Below are 15438 nucleotides of genomic sequence, written 5' to 3'. Positions count from 1 at the left end.
GACAGAGAGAAATATCCAAGAGTGGAAAGATGTCAAATCAATTGCCCACATCAACTAATTAAAGGTACAAGGAAGAACAAATATCCAGATAAGATTTCCTCAAGATTTCTTCAAGAGATGTTAGAGGAGAGCAGGGAAGAACAGATTTACTTACCATGTTTCAAAGACTAGTATTTCAGAAGTGTCTGTGAAACACATGAAAATATCTAGGTTTTCCAACTTCATGGGAAGGTCAATGTATTGTCTGGGAATGAACAAGAAAGATTATCTGAAATTATAGTAAGGGATGTTTATATTAAACTTTAGGAGAAATATTAAGAGTAGGATAGTTAAATTCACCAAAAGGTTTTAGGATGAGAAAAGAAATCTCTTCCAACTGTCACAAATGATGTCAATATTATGAGACTGCCAGCTACATGGCAGGGCACCAGATGACTTCTTCAGGATGCTTCTAGATCATTTGTTTGGTAATTTTCTGTGGATGGAGTTGGCAGTGGCAATTTTTTTTCAGCAGCGATCCTGAATTTATTGTACTGATGACCATAATGCCATAAAAAAATTGATTCAAGCACAGCTGGGCTCATACTAAAAGCAGTGCCATTATTGTGAAGTCAAAACAGGAACTGAAACAAGTGCAGCTGTATGGAAAGCATAATGGTTTGGAAACACAGAAGGATGTTAAAGCAAAACTTCTTAAACTTTTACTTACGACTCCTTCCAAGATGTAGCACTGAATTCCTTTGATCATTTGTTTTTAGACTTGCTACTTACAGAAACTGAAGAAACATGATTGCTACTAACATCCTAATCAATCAAATAGCAGGGAGGAGTGAAATGCCTGAGGGCAGCTGGTAAAGTGGTTAAAACAAGCTTTGGGTCAAGCTGCTCAAGGGATGTAAAGGCCAACAGGTAGTGTGGATGCTAGCTCGGAAAAAACAGTTTAGAGATCTTGCTCTTTTAGCACCCTTAGAACAGAAGCTTCTTAGCAAAACAGTCCTTCATTTGTATCTTATTCTAGACTGAGGTCAGTGGAGAATTACAGGGACAGTGATTAGAAGCCTGCAAGATGCAGCTGATGAGTTGCATTGACAAAGAGATAAGAATTAACTGTGGATCCACATCAAGCAGAGTCAGAAAGGAGGCTGTGGGTTACCACAGAAGAGGTAAAAGTCTAGAAAGGCAGACAGAAGATACACGTATATCAGCAATGGTTTAGAAGAAGACTTAGACCTGAAATCTTACTGGTTCTGGACACATGAATCTGGGACTGGACAAAATTAGAGTGGTCAATATAGTATGTGGCTCTCTCCTAGTGTTTGTCCTTGATGAGTCTATGCATAATTAAATGTTAAATAGTCTGTGGAGAGGTTCTTTTGATTCACATGATTATGGAGGCAATGGGCTGATTCAACCAAAAGAGACTACTCACAGCAGTTTGATAATGTCATATTTTACAATGAATGCAAATCCTGTAATAGAAATATTGAGAGAACAACATTAAATAAACTACAACTACAAATTGATTGCTACCAACTTGAAAACAGAGAGATCACCTTTCAATCAGTTCATTGCCATAATGCTTCAGAATCTGTTTGGATGTCCAGTGAACAAATCTAGTGACCTATTTTCTTATTTTAATCACAGAATCACACAGAATCACAGAATCCTAGGGGTTGGAAGGGACCTCGAAAGATCATCTAGTCCAACACCCCCTGCCAGAGCAGGGCCACCTAGAGTACATCACATAGGAACGTGTCCAGACGGGTTTTGAATGTCTCCAGTGAAGGAGACTCCACAACCTCCCTGGGCAGCCTGTTCCAGGGCTCTGTCACCCTTACAGTAAAAAAATTTTTTTGAATATTCAACTTGAACCTCCTATGCTCCAATTTACACCCATTACCCCTTGTCCTATCACTGGTCACCACTGAGAAAAGCCTAACTCCATCTCCCTGACACTCACCCCTTACATATTTGAAAACATTGATGAGGTCACCCCTCAGTCTCCTTTTCTCCAAACTAAAGAGACCCAGCTCCCTCAGCCTTTCCTCATAAGGGAGATGTCCCACTCCCTTAATCATCTTAGTAGCTCTGCGCTGGACTCTTTCAAGCACTTCCCTGTCCTTCTTGAACTGAGGGGCCCAGAACTGGACACAATACTCCAGGTGCGGCCTCACCAATGCAGAATAGAGGGGGAGGAGAACCTCTCTTGACCTACTAACCACACCCTTTCTAATGCACCCCAGGATGCCATTGGCCTTCTTGGCCACAAGGGCACACTGCTGGCTCATGGTCATCTTCTTGTCAACCAGGACCCCCAGGTCTCTTTCATCTACACTGCTCTCCAGCAGGTCAGCCCCCAACCTATACTGGGACATTGTGTTGTTCTTCCCCAAATGCAAAACTCTACACTTCCCCTTGTTGAATTTCATCATGTTTCTCCCTGCCCAACTCTCCAGCCTGTCCAAGTCTCTCTGAATGGCAGCACGGCCTTCCGGTGTGTCAGCCACTCCTCCCAGCTTAGTGTCATCAGCAAACTTGCTGAGGGTACATTCTATACCCTCATCCAAGTCGTTGATGAAGATATTAAACAACACCGGTCCCAGTACCGACCCCTGAGGGACTCCACTAGTCACACACCTCCAACCAGATTCTGCCCCATTGACTACAACTCTCTGACTCCTTCCTTTCAACCAGTTCCTGATCCACCTCACTACCTGATCACCAAACCCATATTTGATCAACTTATCTACAAGGATGCTGTGAGAGACGGTGTCAAATGCTTTACTGAAATCAAGATAAACCACATCTACTGCTCTTCCATCATCTATCCACCTAGTAATTTCCTCATAATATTCACTTCTAATCACTTACATGGAATTTCCTTTATTTACACTCTCTGAGCAAGTCAGGGGAAAAACACTGAGCACAGACCTGCAACCTGGTAGGGAGGGTGAGATCTTCCCCAGTGAAAAAAGATGTGTCCATAGAATTAGGTCTGAACATACACAGTCCCTAGGCCAGACAGGTTGAGAAGTCCATCAGTCAGATCTCCCTATTCCAGCTTCATTCTATGGCAATGAAAAATCTGAAATAATGTCTAAAAATCACTGATTAGTTGAGTATTTCCAGTGAGAGTCACAACTACCTTGCAAAGTCCCTTTAGCAAACTCTGGAGCTGGAGTCAGGGCAGGTGTGGTTAAAGACCACAGCTTTTCTCCTGGGGTGTTTATGGGATTTACTGCCAGATCCTGAAAAACCTCTGGGGTTTATTGAGCTCTCTGATCCATGCTGGGACCTTTTCAGGTTGGAAGTGAAAGCACAAATAGGATGAAAAAACAGTGTGGTTTTCTTGGGTGGGTGCTGTGTGCTGCCCATGTCCAAGCAGGCAGGGTGGATAACAGCAGCTAGATGGGCTCCATCTTCCCTGGAATATTTACAAAGTGCCTTGTTTCTGGTGTGGGAGAGTGAGGGAATATCTGATCCCCAGCTGACTTAACTGGGAAAATTCCAGTCTGCTTTTTATTGCCTGAACCATTCCAAGTTGCCAGAGAGAAGACTCCAGCATGCAAAGCATCTCTTGTTGGGATCAAGAATTGATGTCCAGTGTTCCAGCAGTGTCAATAGGAGCTGGGGCTGCTGCAAGAAGCCAAACTCACAAGGGATTCAGAAAATTGCATCTCTCAGGATTTTTTCTTAGATACTACACAAGGAGCTGCATCCAAAACATATTGTGAATAGCATCTTCCAGAAGATTTCCAGTGTCAGAAGTGGAATTGCCCCATTGTGCTGTCCCTCCTGGGTGGCATTGGCCAGAGCAGTCATGGCCCTGCTGCCCAAAGCTCTGAGCCCCTGCTGAGGAGATGGCATCATGGTGACATCCTCTTCCTTAGAGCCCTTTTGACAAAAAAAGTGGTGGCACTATTACAGCTTCCATCAAGTTTCCATCTTGGCATGACTCACACTTAGTTAAAACACTATGATTCATGGAAGAGTTTTAGCTCCATGATTCATTCACATTCACTTTTCAATGCTGTCCAAAAACTTTTAGTCAGTAGGGGACTTGCCCTAGCCAAGAAAAACTAAAAATGAGCCAAAATTACCAGTTTCTTCAAGAGAAAATTAAGGCTCTTCTTTTTCAGAGGTACATATCCAGCACTAAGGCAAGATTAGAGACACCAAAGCTTGGGATATTCACAAAGCAAATGCATTCCAGCCTAAAAAATATAGCAGGTGAATGAATAAATGAGTTTACATTTCTCTTACATTTAAGAGAAATTAAACTGGCATGAGATCCCAATTGTATGTGATGTCCTGCAGCTAACATTCCTTCTAAGGTGTTTTGCCCTGGAGTTTCTACAATTTTTCTTTGTGTAAATATACAGGAGAGAAGTTGCTTATTATGTCTGTAAAATTAAATGTAGCAGATCTATGAGTAGCCAAAGGTATAGATTCCTGGTCTTTCACTCTGCCTTCCCTAAAGGTTTTCATGCTCTCATCTGTACTCAGTTCTGGATCAATTATCTGCATCCTTCTACTGAGAAGGCAGAAAACTGCAGCATGAAAGAAGAGGGTGAGGCAGAGGGAGCCAGCAATATTTTGAAATCCTGAAAACAAATAAAACAATATTCATTGGCATAGGCATTAGCTATAGATTGGATTGTGATCTATAATATTTTCTGAGGAAAGGGACAGTGACAGCCATCTTTTCACTCCATCATAGATATGCCACTTATATTGGGAACTGCTGGCAGTTCTATAGAGATGGTTTCTATACTTGTTCCACATGAAAAAGCACTTTTGGTGTAGAGCATTATCCACAAGCAGATTCTTAGGGCCAAAACCACTCCTGGATTGCAAGTGCTTGACCAGGAAGCTTATACCAAGAGTAAATTTGACATTTTGGTTTGGTTTGGTAATAAAGAAATCATAACCTGATGGGACTTGTGGGATCACCAAGGTGATGAGTTTGTGTACAGTCAATAGCTTGTGATGGACTGATTTGTATGGGACCAATAATGGGCTTTTGTGGAGGAAAGGGTCACTCTGATGGTTGAGTTTTACAGAGGTTCATTTATGTTTCAGTATTTATGTTTCAGTTCCAAATCAGGGGCCTTGGCTCTAGAGCTGAAGAAGCTGTCTCTAAATCAGCTACCATTAAAGTTACACTTGACATAGCCTCAACAGGGACATCCTCTTTGTGTGCCTGGAGTGAACCCTAAATTAAATTGAGATATACATTTGATTACTTCAGTGGGTTAGAGCTCCAAGAAAAGAAATGAGCTGCCTGAAGCCACTGAATGCAGCATGTACTCCAAATTTTCATTTAGGGCATGAGCAGTCGTGGTCAATCAGCTAAAGAGAAATTAAAAGTCAGTCTGATGTCCTTTTCCAGAAAAAGTAATGAAGATAAACTTCCTTTTATACAAAATTTGTACAAGTGAGCAATGAAACAAAGGGGTTTACTGACTCATCTTTCTGGAAAGAACAGTGTGCAACAGCAGCAGCATCTCTCCTTATACAAGTTAAATTTGGCTGGCAGCCAGAGAGAAAAGAAGTGGAGAGATATTTGTAAAGTTAATTCACCTCTGTCCAGAGCCTGGGTTCAGATGGGGCTGGGTAAGTTAGAAAAGAAGGGGATGGAGCCTGGTGGCAAAAAACAGGTGAAAGTTACCAAGCATTTTATGTGGTATTAATTTGAATGTCCTGGCTCTTACAAAAGCTGTACACATAAGTGTCTGTCATAAAATGAGTTTCCTCCAAGGCACTTAAGAAACAAGCTAAGGAAAAAAAATACCACTTCAGTTTCTGATACAGACAATTCTGATCTTCCAAGAAGTCAATCTGCCCAGATCATGCAGTCAGGTCTCTGTCCATAAGGGTCTCTGTGTCAGTCCAGGATACCACACTCTTATAGCATAGACAAATGCCTTGAGCTTTCTATTTGCATGGTTTATAAAAATATAATATGGTATCTGATATTCATCACTGTAAAAACTGATGAATAGCTCTGCTATGCTCTTATCTTTCTTAGCACTCAGCTTGTTTTCTTTGCTGAACAGATAAACTAGTGAAAATTAACTTCATGAATTAGAAAAAACACATAATGGAAAATTCCATTTAAGAAAAAATATTGATTTTAAGCAGTCTTTAAATATCACAGGTACTTGTATATTATAGCATCCACATCAGCAAAAGGATCAAACTTCCCAGTTTCTGCTATGCCTACTGTATTTGGGTCTCACTGCGGATGAGCAAGGCCCTTGGCTTGCTCACAGGCAAGTGCATTCAGATCTGTGCGTATGCTTGGCACCTGCATGCTATTAAAAATATATTTCTGACATACCTGTGGGACAACACAGGGTGAAACTGTCTGCTATTGACCTCTTTCCTCTACTAAAGGCTGGAGCACACCTAGGCAAAAAGCACTGTGGTTCCCTGTGTGGTCAAAACCCCACTTTATTTAATAGACCTGGAATCCAACACCACTGCAATAGCCATTTCCCAATTCCAAGGGCTGAATTGATTTATATCTGTGAGGAGATAAGCCTTTAGGTTTTCCCTGTTCTTATCAGATGATAGCCATGTTGAATTTCCTCATTCACTTAAAATCCAATCAAAACTGGAAGAAAAAAGAACAATGCTAGTAAATCAATCATAGAATCACAGAATATCAACTTGAACAGGACCTCAAGGATCACCTGGTGCAGCCTTTCTAATATGACAGTTTATGTGAGATGTAAATGATCACAACTGATGTCAGTCCCTACGGCGACCTTAAGGTAGGAATTTCTGAAACCTGCTTAAAAGTTGTAACAAAGGACAGGTCTCAAGCTATGGCATAGAGAGAGTAATCTGAAACTGTGTGAGAGGCATAATCTTTGTGGGTGTCTACATACAACTCAGCCAGGGTGTGGAACTCAGCCCCTCTCTTAACTCTCACTGATGCTGGTATAAATACAAGATACTTTTATTTTTTATTTATTTTTCTTAATCCAGAGGTAGAGATAGTGATCATGCTGAGCTCAATTACCAACAACAAATTCAGAGTAGTAACTTGTCTTACTTACTTGGTGCTTCCCATTTCACTCTCTTCACAGCATCTAAACTGGGAGAACAGCCTAACATTCAAAGTTAAGCAAACTTCAGCTCAGCCTTAGAAAGATGAATAATAAATAATGAGTCATGGGCACGGGGCCATTAAAAACTTCCCCGTCAGTATAATCTGTTAGTATGTCAATTTATTTCTGTGTCGTTGTACTGATCACCAGGAAGGCTGCACAGCACAGAGCTGTCCACCTGGAAAAGAGCAAACTCAGGAGCACTGGAGATCTGCCTGAGGGGGGATGGAAGGAGCCAGGATCTCTAAGGACCTTTTTGGTAGATACTTGGGTTTGATAATAGCTTGTGGTGACACCCTGTTGTGACTTTTAGACCATAGTTTGAGGCAACTCATCTTAAAGGGATTTTAAACAGATCAAGGTATCAAAACACCACCAGGTATTTTCAGTGCTTAACACTCTTTATTTTGTAGCTATTTTAATTAGATTCTCCTGAAGTCTTTCTTCTTTTACCTGTGGATGTTATAATCTCTCTTGTTTTCCTTCTCACTTTCCCTCAAATTGCACTGAGAACACTAAAGAAAGCAGCCTGGGAGTTCCTCTCCTTGAGCTGATTTCTGTTATCACTGTAATGACACCATTTTTCCAGGATGAGGAGAGAGTAGCTTTCCCCCATTCAGGTAACAGCACTCCTCTGGGTTTTCTAATACATGAATGATATGATTGCAAGTTCCTCAAATACCATCTGATAACACTGAGCTCACCAAGGCAGGGTCACCCAGTGGGACATTGCACAGGGATGTGTAAAAAGGAGAGTGTGAAAAATAGAGCATGGAAACTCTTCTAGTAAAATAACCCTGCTTCATTAGCATTTGAGGCTACAGTTGTAAGGTCTTGATGGATTCCTGTTTTATTTCAGCTATAAGCAAGCTGGCAGGTACTGTGACAATAGAATAATGGAACAGCTACACACAAAGGGGGCTTTTTGGGCTCAGAAGTGCAGTGCTTTGCCTCTGGTTCTGATTTTCTTAGGTATTCTGTGGTTTTGGGAGTGCTTCTAATTCATTAAGGAAAAAATGTACAGCTGTGAATTCAATGAGATGTGTGTATTTAGAAGTGATAACTGAATATGCAAGTGACATTTACAGGCTCTGAAACCCAATTTAGCAAATACATGCATAAGTTCAATTTGCAATCCTATACTTACATGTTACTATAATTGTGCCTTTTAAAGTCAGGTGTTTGTTGAAGTTGTTTTTAGGTTTGTCTTTTATTTTTAAAGGAAAACAGTATTTTCCTAATCCTCTAATTCTGCTGGAAAATTGCTTCACAAAATCTTGTTTAACTTAAAAAAAAATATAAAAAATAACCAGCTTGTTATCAGTCATAACATTCATTCGGTAGGTGAGCTTGGCTTTATTTTCAAGTATTACGAAAATGTAACAGAGGTGTGAGTAGACTCAGATTAATGGCTTTACAATGAACTGTACACATCTAATTCAATGAAACTATTTGCAGGGCAATGATGTGAGAATCTAAAGGTATGGAATTGAATTTGTAACCTTAACTACTCCTATAGCTATTGCTGTTCCCTGTAGAATCACCATGGCAACCCAGGTATGCCACAAAGCTACAAATCCTACTATTTCAGATGTACTCACAAGAGCTATTGTTTCTCTTTTTATTTTATTTATGTATGTTTCAGTCAATCTCTGGAGCTAACCAGGTCAAACCATGCTGCACATACTGACAGTTGCCCAATCATTGAGCAGTCTTTGGGTGAAAGAGAGATGGAACAAAAGACACAAGCCATTTCTTTGCTTATTGAATTCTGTGCCAGACTTTTACACATAGCCAGGCATCATTGAAAGTCAAAAAGTTCCTCTAGAATATTTGTTTTTTTCTGAAATTTCACCAGTTTCATTGTTCTTAAATATACAGTTCCCATTGAAATCTTCCAGCAAAGACACTTAATAAAAATGAAATAAGAACCATGCCCATCCTTTGGCAGTACTCTTACAACTGTACAAAAATTAACATTTGTTTTCCAAATTTCATGGAGGCAAACAAAGCCTGTGTATGGTAGCATTTGGAGAGAAGGGTAAAGGTTCTTGTTGCTGCTTTACAGTGCACTAAGTTGAATACAGATGTGGGATAACCCATTGTAAACCAGAAAGGATTAGTAGTCCCAAAGGGTCCTTTCCATCATTACCAGGAGAAACATGAGCAAAGAAGTAACACTTGTTACTTGTAGAAGATCAAAGTGAAGTGAGATACAACCTATTTCTAGGCCTACGGTATACCTTAGATTAAGCTCACATCCAGACTGAAACACATCTCCATGGTTTATATCACCAGAAATCCCCAAATAAAAGGTGCTGTGATAAGAAAAGACAGTTTTATGACATGATTTTCTTCTCACTCTTGCTGCTACAGAGGAAGTCACGAATCTTTGCTTCAGATGCTGCCTAATGTGTGTAAAATACCTGTCCGTAGGGATGCATTCATGCTATTCCAGCTTTGGCAGGCACTTGAAAAAACTCTCAGGGATGTTTTCAGGCTTGTAATAAACTTTACAGTTTGGCTTCTTACCAGCCAGTTACATAATTGTGAAAATATTTTTTTCCAAATATTTACTTAAAGAACCATTTAAACCCTTTGATTTAAAAATTATGAGTAATTAAATACTGAGTGCATCACACATATTTTTCATTGGTATGGTGTTAAATCTGAGTTTCAGCTGTCTGGTTGTCCCTTCTCTCCTCCTCAACAAACCTCTGAGTCTCAGAGAAGCATCAGTTATCCAGTGTGTGACAGTGGATGGATAATTGGGGCAGTTTTACATTTCCTGCTGTCATTTTTGTTATCATACTGAAGCAGACTGTTCAATGGATTCAGCAACCAGAGGATTCGAGTCTGTCTCATCAGCAGGGAATAAATATGTGGCAGTGACAGCTTTTTCTTATGGTGATTAAGAATTTCTGGCTGTCCTGGTGCATTTGCCTGGGCTGGTGTGACTACTCAGGTCCAGAGGAGAGTGTAGTATCTTTGTTTTTTGTCCTTAGAGGCAGGCCCATCAAAGTGCTACTGGGCCTTTCAGGTAAAACCTGCATTTCAGTTTATTCCTGTATTGTATAGATCACTAAGAAGCTTTTCTTTGTAATTGCTTTGTCAAGGAGGAATTGCAATTGAGAAAGCCTGTAAAATCACTCCTGCCCTGTGTGATTTCCAACATCATGTATTGTTTATCATGTGTGTTCTACCTTCAGAAGAATTTGTAATCAGAAGTATTGAGGGTAGTTTATCTTTCTCTGCAATGTACTGAACTATCCCAGCAATGTCACATCAGAAAGAAATGCCTTTCAGGCTCTAATGCTGCTCAGCATTCACCCTTAAGCATTTTTGTTTCCCTGGAGGTAGCACCAGGCTGTTTATAACATGCCCTGTTTCTGCTTCCCTCGCTGGAGACTGCTAATGGGAAATATCTTATGTGTCCCTAAAGATAACTCAAGAGACTGCTCAGTGCATCAGGGCTGGCTTCTCCAGAGTCCACTTAAAAACTTGGGAAGGACTTCAGCTCATGCCTAATGAATTTAGAAACCTAAATTCACATGTCTATGTCAGACATCTCGGGTTCCGCTGCAGCTGATGGAGATGGAAGCTTTTATTCAGATGTCTGCAGTGCTGCATGGGAAGTGACCACACAGGGCTGACAGCTCTGTGCCCTGCTAGACCTGCAGCTGGAGGCCAAGGCAGATCTCCTCTGGCATTTCAGATCTCCTGTGGGATTTCAGATCTACTCTGGCATTTCAAACAGCAATAGCTAGCCTCTGCTGAAGCCACTGCATCACATCTCCAGAGGTGGATGCCTAAATTAAGATGTGTATATGTTGGAGCTGAATCCCTTTACCCAGAACATTCATAGAACCACAGAATGGTTTGAGTTGTAAGGGACCTTAAAGATCATCTAGTTCCAACTCCCCTACATGGCCAGGGACACCTCCCACTAGGACAGGATGCTCAAGACCCCATTCAACCTGGCCTTGAACTCTTCCAGGGAAGGGGCAGCCACAGATAACCTTGGGCAACCTGCGCCAGTGTCTCACCACCCTCACAGTAAAGAATTTTTCCCTGATGTCCAGCCTAAATCTCCCCTCTTCAAGTTTTAAACCATTGCCCCTTCTCTCATTACAGACCCATGTAAAAAACCCCCTTCAGATACTGCAAAGTCACTATAAGGTTGGAGCCTCCTCTTCTCTAGGCTGAACAAACCCAGCTTCTTCAGCCTTCACAGGGAGGGTGCTCAGCTCTGTGATCAACACAGTTCACACTGTGCTGGAAGCAAACTGGAAACTTCTCAGGTTTGCACCAAAGTTTGTTGAAGTCCATGCAAATTTTTTAATGACTTTTGGAACATGTCCTTAAAGAAAAGTCACGCCTTTAGTGTATTTCATGGAAAAAAAACCTCTTTTTTTTTTTTTTTTCTGTTTCTTTCTCTTTTCACACTATTAAGTGCTCATAGTTTACAGGGGAGAAAAGATGATGTTTCTTTTAATTAGCAGTGATATCAACTGCCTCTGGGAACCACATTTCCCACCTTATCACATTTTTCCACTAGCTATAGCACATCCAAATGAGTGAACAATGTTGGTTTTTTATCTTTTAAAAAGTAGATTTATGTGGTGGAAGTGACTAAAAAAATACATAGATTTTTTACATTGAAATAGAACAATATGTTCATCCAGTCAGACCTCATATATAGCAAAAATCTGAGAATTTTACTAATTATGCCCTCAGGGAAGGAAACTGTTCACTCTCTGGGATGGATTCCCTAGCTGATCAGTAAAGGTGAGCACATAACTCACCCATCACCCTGTGTGCTTAAAGCACGTGAAGGAATATGCATTTATGACAACCTAAAAATCAGCCTAAAATGCTGAATTTTACTAGCAATCATAAATTCTTTTAAATAGCAAATTATTACTGTTTAATGAAATGAGCACTTCAGATTAAGAAGAAATGGAGGGCTGCAGCTATAAGCAAAAAATTGCACCTGTTTATCATCCACATATTTTTCTATAAAAAGCAATGAACAGCTCACTGTGATTTTCCCTTTATATCATTTTTATTGATCCTATGTACAGAGGTTGGCATCTAAGCCATTCAGTGGATGTGCTAATCTATTCATGTCTGTAACAGTGATGCCAGTTTAAAATTTATTTTTGGCTGGGATTTTTTAAGTACCTTGGTGAGAACTGTTTTGAAACATCATTGAATTTCTCACTGAAAATTCACCTTGACGTTTCAGAGCAAACTACCCCAAAACTGCCACTGAACTTTAAAATGTAGCTGTACCAGAATTGTATGCTCTAAAAATAGAGGAAAGGCTTAAAGAGGAATTAAACTGACTTAGACAAGTTTAATTAATCACTATGCCTTGGAGAAAAAGTAAAGTGCTTTTCTGTTTAAGTGGAGAGACAGTTCAGATGGAGATTGGGTTGTGCAGGGGCATTTTCAGAAGACATCAGTACATTAAGCAAGGGTGAACCCTATTCTTTTCAGCTGCTTTTGGAAGTCATGACAGAAGCCATTTTGATACATCCCCAGTGCATTTTTGCACTATTTGTTTGCACTGCTGTGGCTGCATTAGATCCATTAGAAGCTGATGCAAAAATCCCCTTTTTTAGTTTGCGTGGGTTGGATCCATGTCCTAGCACACCCTCAGTATGTTCATATATACACTTCAACTGAGCAACGACAAGAGCAGAAGAGGTGAACTGAGGCAGCAGGGAAAGGAGAAGATCCTTGGCCATGTTGTGTGTTAGTTGGAGTTCAGCATAAAATGAGGCTGGAGGCATCCAGAGCAGAAAGGAACAAGGTACAAAGTAGTTTGTTCCTAGTCCCATCTGCTATTCCTGACTGGTCTCTGATGGACCTGAATCATCACCTTATCTTGTCTGGGGCTGTCAGTGGAGCTGCACACTGTCACCAGCCCAGCTCCCCTCTGATGCTGTGGGACTGTGCCTGGCTTCTGAGGGTACAATCAATCCCTGCCTGTCTCCAGGCTTGTGTCCCTCCTGGAGCAGCCCCATTGATGCTGGTCCCTGACATTATTAGGTCATGTATATGTCAACACAACCTTTCTTTAGTTCAGTGGATACCTGGAGTGTCAAGAGGTCACTCCCCTGCTGTCCTCATTATTGGTGAGAAGCTGGGTTTGTTGGAGTTGGTTCATAGCTGACTCCTTGTGAGGAGGCAGGAACGGGTTTCCCAAATCAGTTCTCCAGTTATTGCTCAGACATGGAGAGCCCTGATTAGGCCCCATTTTAAGACAATTTGGAGTAGGCAGATCCATCTTTTGGCATCATGTAGGTGAACCCCAAAGCACTGAGAACCATTTTTTTTTTCCTCCTAAACTAGTCGCATGTCACCTGGGTGTCAAATTCAGCACAGTGGTAAAATGCATGCAAGTAGGTCAGCTGCACTGTTTTACAAGCTTATCCTCTGCAAATGATCTGTTACTACCAGCATAATTTTTTTCCAAAGAAGAAACAAGCAGTTTCTTCCCCTTTTTCCCATATAAAAAAAAGTCAGGCACAGGTAAACTTCTTCTGCATCAGGGGTGCCTGAGCTGGACCCGCTCCCCATTTGATGGGGGCTTTGACTCTGGGTAATTCACTCAGCCTTGCACAGCCATTGCTTGCTGCTTCCAGGATCTAGTTAAGGTCCCTCTGCTCTGTAGTCTGCCAGATAATTCAGCCAAAACACTAAGCACTTCAGATGCCTGATAGATTTGGGCAAGTTTGTTTGTATGACCTGTGTGGAGGAAGGATTTGCACAAACTCTTTACCAAGCCAAGGCTAGCAGCCTAATCACATCATCCTCTCTAAGATCATAAAATCATAGAATGGTTTGGGTTGGAAGGGACTTTAAAGATCATCTAGTTCCAAACCCCCTGCCATGGGAAGGGACACCTCCCACTAGACCAGGTTGTTCAAAGCTGCATCCAGCCTGGCCCTGAACACTTCCAGGGAGATTGTATCCATATCTTCTATGGGAAATCTGTCCTAGTGCCTCAGTGCCCTCACAGTAATTAATTTCTTCATAATTTGTAACCTAAATCCATCCTCTTCCAGCTTAAAACTTCCCCCTTGTCCTATTGCTCCTCGCCCTTTTAAGAAGTCCCCTCTCAGCTTTCCTTTCCTGTTCCTCCCTTCAGGAGATGATGCAGAGAAGCTAAACTTAGAGTATATTGTCCTAGCTGATCTGTAATCTTTTGAACACCAGAATTTGTTATTGGAAAACCAATAACCCCTCAAGTCTGGCAGTGCTGTTGAGTGCTACTGTAATAAGGTAGTTTATATTCAATGTAAGGGTAATGGACAATGTGGGATTTATACCAAAAGCCATAACTCAATAGAGGGGGTTCAGATGATATCATGAATCGCAGTCATGAAGTCTGATTGATCGATGAGATCATTAGAAAGCTGATATTGAATTACAGGACTGGTAATTTATCACTCTATGCCTTCAGCATTTTTTACATTTGAGGAGCACTCACAAGTTTTCCTGAGCTGTTTTTTTCAGGTCCCTAATTATAAATAAGGTGACTGTAGATTCTTTTTTGTCAGTGGTAAGTCTAGTGTCACTGCCTTTCACTGTAATCAGAGTTGCAGGCATACAGAGAACTTCCCTTTTGAATTATTTAATACGTAGATCATTGCAGAATTACAACATAGCTTTTTCTTTCTCAGTGTTCAACACAGCAGTGGAAAATTCCAGTGTAATAAGACTGGAAGGTAAGTTTATTTCATAGTTAATATTTTATTGTGATAACTAAAAGACAAAACAGAGAAAAAGATTCTACATTCTGTTTAATTGTTAATTGTTTTTCATATTAATTAATAAACATACAGCAGTCTGAGGCATGAGATTTTTCCACACTTTTTTTCAGCTGGTTTAGTAGATTATACTTGCATTTCTGTGCATGATACGTGGCCCATTGCATGGGTATATTTTGTGTATGCATACAAGCTGTTGGGAGCCACAATAATTTGATAAAGTAGCAATGCATTTCCTCTCTAGAGGATGGGAATTAACAGCCATAGGCAGACCTGAAAAATGAATGGATTCTAGTTAATTTTCCAGCTCTGACAGCTACTAATTCAGACTATTATACAGTAAAATGTTCAGGATAGCTGCTGGCATGGTTAAAAACAGTCTTGACAGTCTGTGGCAATGATAAGCAAACTGTGAGTTCACCTTGGTGATATTTCTGGACTTGTCTTCAGAAAGTGAAAATCAGAAGCACTGCTTACACTTCTTTTCTAATCAATTTTACACTTTTGTCCCTGTAACAGCTGGAGGACAGGAACTTGTC

The sequence above is a fragment of the Calypte anna genome, chromosome 2 (assembly GCF_003957555.1).
Source record: "Calypte anna isolate BGI_N300 chromosome 2, bCalAnn1_v1.p, whole genome shotgun sequence".
Lineage (NCBI taxonomy): Eukaryota > Metazoa > Chordata > Aves > Apodiformes > Trochilidae > Calypte > Calypte anna.
The sequence above is the reverse complement of the archived record's forward strand: the minus strand, read 5'-3'. Positions refer to the sequence as shown.